Genomic DNA, 6,000 nt, shown 5'->3' with positions numbered 1-6,000 from the left:
GAATCCCCACGCTGATACGCACCAGAATTCCCCCTTTCAAGAAAAATCCCCGAAAAGCCAACCTAAACTCACTAAAGCCCCTGCCCCCAGCCAATCTTCCCAATGCTGTCTCTGACTCTCTCACCCCAGTCCCGACTCTTTATTGTAATGCCAGATCAGCATGCAATAAGATCCAAATCTTGAAGGACCTTCTAGACGAGTTCGACCCTGGATTCCTGTGCATCACGGAATCATGGATCGCCAAAGATGATCTTTTTACACAAAATGAACTCCTCCCCCATGGTTATCAAGGTCTCTTCTCCCCTAGATCCAACCGAAAAGGAGGCGGACTGGCACTGCTCTACAAATCTTTCTTTGACGTCCAGCTCCTCAAGAAGGGTACTCACGCCGCTCTAGAATATATGCTTGCCTCTGTCAATGATGAACTCCTCACTCACCCATTGGGCATCTTATTACTATACTGCCCACCTACCCCTTGGAACAACTCCTCCAATCTCGTCTTTGAGGCTATAACAAACGCCTTTCTTAAATTTCAAAGACTACTGATTGTTGGCGATATTAATCTCCACCTTGATGACACCAATAGCAAGGACACGATCGAATTTAACAACTTCCTTACCTCTCTAGGTTTCCCCTCACCTACCTCTTCTCCAACCCACGAAAAAGGACATACATTAGACTTCACCACTTTCCTCGATCTTACTGCCTTCAAAACTTCAATTGATGACACCCGTTGGGAACAAGTCCCTTGGTCTGACCACTTCCTAGTGGCTACTTGCCTCCCCATTTTCATGTCACACCTTGAATCCCCATCCCATTCCTCCCATTCAATAATCTTCCGCAAGAAAATTTCGAGTAATCTTTTCTGGTCCAAATTTCTCAACCAACTCTCCTCCAATCCTAAGCCTACAGACTCTGAATCCTACTGGTGCAATTGGATCTCCCTCTCCGAATCCATCTATCACTCCCTCGCTCCAATATTCACAAAAACCATCTCCTACCCCCGAAAGGCTCCTTGGTATCTACCGCTCCATAAAGAGCTGAAACAGAAATGTCGCACTTTGGAGCGCAAATGGATAAAATCTAAATCCTCCTCAGATAGACAGACCTGGAGGGTCAATATTAAACGTTACAATTCATTACTAAAAAAAGCCAGGAAAAACTTCTTCGGAGATAAAATCTCCATATCCAACAACCAGATCAGTGCGTTGTTTAACATTTGGCGCTCCTTAACTACAAAAAAGGACCCATCCTTGCTCCCCTCGTCGCTATCAGCAGATGCCCTTGCAAAATTCTTCAATGAAAAGGTTACCACCCTAAGATGCTTCTTCCCACCTACAGACTCCTACAACTCCCTAATCTCTACTGACCTCAACCCTTCCCTACCTGTCTCCAATCCCATTCCAGCCGACAGATCCTGGACCGTTTTTGAGCTTGTTTCCGAATTGCAAGTCTCGAAACTCTGCCTCAAACTAAAATCTTGCAAGTGTACCTTGGACCCTTTCCCCTCCTACCTATTCGAGAATATCTCTACACAGGCCATCGCTTCCCTCACCAAACTTATAAACGCTGCTCTAACATCGGGCCTTTTCTCCTCTGAAATGGGACATATTGCATTAACCCCTCTACTGAAAAAGACCGACCTTGATCCCTCTATTCCCTCCAATTACCATCCAATAGCAAACATCCCTCTCCTAATCAAGATGTTAGAACCCATCATATCCACTCAACTCTCATCCTACCTAGAAAGATTCTCTATTCTCCTACCCTACCAATTCGGCTTCAGACCCAACTTCAGCACCGAATCCCTATTAGCCTCACTAATCTCTAAGGTACAACAACTTCATTCTCGCAACAAATTCGCTGTACTTCTACAATTCGATCTCTCTGCAGCTTTCGACATCGTCCATCATGATATCTTAATCTTTCAACTCTCTGAAATAGGCATAAGTTCCACAGTCCTAGACTGGTTCTCGAAATTCCTACGTTTACGCTCCTACACCGTTAACATAAACGGTACCTCATCCCCTCCCTGGAAGCCGATATGTCCCTGGAAGTCCCGCAAGGCTCACTCCTCTCTCCTATCCTTTTCAATATTTACATGTCCTCTCTGAAACTTCTTCACCTATCCCCCCTGGAAACTCTCTACACCTATGCCGACGATATCCTCATCCTCCTCGAGACTGACTCGAACCTCACTAATCTCGCTGAGAACATATCCACATGTATAATGAACCTCCATTCCTGGGCACATTCTGTACAAATGAAATTGAATGAGTCCAAAACAAAATTACTTTGGCTCGGCCCAATATTAGATCATTTACCCACCTCCATCCCATTATATTCCGGCTCCACTCTTCAGCTTGAGTTTTCAAGCAAAGTCCTTGGCATCATCATAGACTCCTCTCTCTCCTTCAATGACCACCTCAACTTCTTGGTAAAAAAATGCTTCTTTAGTCTTCATATGCTGAGGAAAGTGAGATCGTACTTTCATCATTCTCACTTCATCGTCCTTGTTCAATCCACCATCCTCTCTAGACTGGATTATTGCAACTCCATCTATTTAAGCCTAACTAAAAAAAAACTCCATAGACTTCAGCTAATCCAGAACGCCGCGGCCAAGCTTATTTTCGCAAAAGGCAAGTTCGGCCACGTCTCCCCACTCCTGTCCAAACTTCACTGGCTCCCAGTTCACTCCAGAGTCCTCTTTAAATGTGCCTGTTTAGCCTTCAAGATCCTACATGGCATCCTCCCTCCCGTTATCTCACTCTTCTGGAATTCCTCTAACCCTAATTCCACTAGATCCTCCCAAAAACTCCCGCGTAGGAAAACTAGGAACATCCCTCCCCTTTAGAACCACAGAACTCTGTAATAACCTCATATCCCTGCTCAGAGTTTCAAGTTCCCTCCAATCCTTCCGCAAACACCTGAAAACTTGGCTCTTTTCAAAAATCTAACACTTCCCGCTTTTTGGGTCCCTGTCCCTCTTTATCTTCCTAGCTCCTTTCCTATAACCCTTCATTGTAGCTCCTTTTCAACTTAACCCTGTAAACCGTGCCGAGCTCTACGCTTGTGGAGATGGCGCGGTATACAAACCTAAGGTTTAGTTTAGTAGCCCATACTTGTATGCTGACCACATTCAGATGCTTTTTTTCTGTTGACATTTTCCACAATATTTGCCTGTTTTTGGTCCACGTTTCAGAGCCACACAGTGGACTAGGAATTACAAATGCTGGATAAGCCATACACTTGATTTTGAACCTGATGTTATGATAGAAGAAACTTAACCTAAACAAGTAAACATAGAAACATAGAAATAGACGGCAGATAAGGGCCACGGCCCATCTAGTCTGCCCATCCCAATGACCCTCCCCTACCTTTCTCTGTCAATACATCCCACGTGTCTATCCCATTTGGCCTTAAAATCAGGCACGCTGCTGGCCTCAATAACCTGAAGTGGAAGACTATTCCAGCGATCAACCACCCTTTCAGTGAAAAAGAATTTCCTGGTGTCCCCGTGCAGTTTCCTGCCCCTGATTTTCCACGGATGCCCCCTTGTTGCCGCGGGACCCTTGAAAAAGAAGATATCTTCTTCCACCTCGATGCGGCCCGTGAGATACTTGAATGTCTCGATCATGTCTCCCCTCTCTCTGCGTTCCTCGAGTGAGTACAGCTGCAACTTATCCAGCCGTTCCTCGTACGGGAGATCCTTGAGTCCTGAGACCATCCAGGTGGCCATTCTCTGGACCGACTCCAGTCTCAGCACATCCTTACGGTAATGCGGCCTTCAGAATTGCACACAGTGTTCCAGGTGAGGCCTCACCATGGATCTATACAATGGCATAATGACTTCAGGCTTACGGCTGACGAAACTCCTGCGTATGCAACCTATGATTTGCCTTGCCTTGGATGAAGCTTGCTCCACTTGATTGGCAATCTTCATGTTCTCACTGACGATCACCCCTAAATCTTGTTCTGCTTCAGTTCTTGTTAGGATCTCGCCATTAAGGGTGTAAGTCTTGCATGGATTTTGGCTGCCCAGGTGCATGACTTTGCATTTTTTGGCATTGAAGCTGAGTTGCCAGGACCTAGACCAGCGCTCCAGTAGGAGTAGGTCGTGCATCATGTTGTCGGACATTGAATTTATGTCTGTTGTGCTTTTGCCCACTACATTGCTTAGTTTGGCGTCATCGGCGAATAATGTTATTTTACCTCGCAGCCCTTCTGCCAAGTCTCTTATAAAGATGTTGAATAGGATCGGGCCCAGGACCGAGCCCTGCGGCACTCCACTGATTACCTCCATCATTTCGGAGGGGGTGCCGTTCATCACTACCCTCTGAAGCCTACCTCCAAGCCAGTTCCCAACCCATTTCGTCAATGTGTCGCCCAATCCTAAAGAACTCATCTTGCTCAGCAACCTGCGGTGTGGTACGCTATCGAATGCTTTACTGAAGTCCAGGTATACGATGTCCAGTATACCCCAAAGGAGAGGAGAAAGAGGATAAATAAGAGAAGCATTCAAATAATTCAAAAAGGGAGAAATATACATACAAATCAAACATTTTTCAGTGAAAGGAAGTTGCAGATTCAGAGGGCATAATACAAAGCTTCTGCAGAAAGACAGGATGGGGGTAACAGAAACTATCTAGGGAGGATCATTTTATTGATCACTTATTCATATAATGCAAATAAATTATTTTTCTTAAATTAACTAGATTTGATGTGTTAATTGGTCATTTTAGTCCCTTCTCCAGATTGGCCAAGGATGGCAAGGCTGGCACACGGGACTATGGTGCCCTGAGCCAACTTCTGTATTGGCACCCCCACCCACGATCTAGTAGGTTCCCCCTCTATCTTACCTCCCAATGCTGGTAATAAAGGGTGCCATAATCCAGATTTTCATCCCAGCATCTCTCTTTATTCACTTGCAAAGGGGAAAGGGAGATGGTGGATGGGATTTTTATGCCATTTTTATCACCAAGTACGTTAGATAGATTGTGAGCCCACCGGGACAGATAGGGAAAATGCTTGAGCACCTGATTGTAAAACTGCTTAGAAAACCTTGATAGGCGGTATATTAAATCCTAATAAACTTAAACTCCCTGGTCCATAAGTTGAGCCGACCCCTGAAGGCTGAGAGTGATATAAAGTCTGACAATACAGCAAAGACTGGTTAAATCAGTAGGTTTAAATGAAGGGAAAGGCACCTCAGAAGTCACCGCTACAGACAATGATTTGTGTTTTCTGTCTGTTAGCTACTGCGGTTCCATTATATTTCATCGGTCCCTAAAAACCTCACAAGTTTTATATGGTACAATTACAATCCCCAGAACAATTTTTCCAAACAACTTATTGTTGTAAAACTTATCTTATTCAGTGTGCTCACAAAATTCTCCCCTCGTGTTCATAGTATCTCTCACAGGTCCCGTTTTGCTCAAGTTTTCAGGCTTCATCGGGGTTGGCCAAGCATATATTTTGAGAGCACGCTGAATCATTGTCTATAGCGGCAGTTTCTGAGGTCCCTTTTCCACATTTAAATGAATCTACTGTATTGCTATATTGTCAGTACTGATTTGGAGTCTGGTGACTGACCATTTTTGAAATGATTTGAAGTCATCATTGACAGATCCTGGAGGAAAGGGTGAAGAGAGTTTAGTTATGGTGACAGCTTGAGGTTGAATTTAGGGCCCTTGCATACAGGGTTCCAGAGGGTGGTCTGTTGTGTAACCTCCAGCCAAGGTATGCAATTATAATGACCTGAAAAGGGAGATTATAAAAAAAGGGGGTACTTGTGAATGAAGTCTAGCTTGGTTACTAAGAAAATAAACAACAGTTTGATAGGGCTAAACAAATGATTTGATGGTTGATTATGGTTGTTTCCTCTCCTGTAGGTGGGTATAAGTATATGCTGCAAAACATATCTTCATTTGCATCTGAAAGGGGGCAGAATTAGCTTGGGTAAGCAAGATATTGTTTGGAAACCTCTGTGTGTATGTTAAT

Source organism: Geotrypetes seraphini, chromosome 2 (genome assembly GCF_902459505.1).
Source record: "Geotrypetes seraphini chromosome 2, aGeoSer1.1, whole genome shotgun sequence".
Classification (NCBI taxonomy): Eukaryota; Metazoa; Chordata; class Amphibia; order Gymnophiona; family Dermophiidae; genus Geotrypetes; species Geotrypetes seraphini.
Note: the sequence above shows the minus strand (reverse complement) of the source record.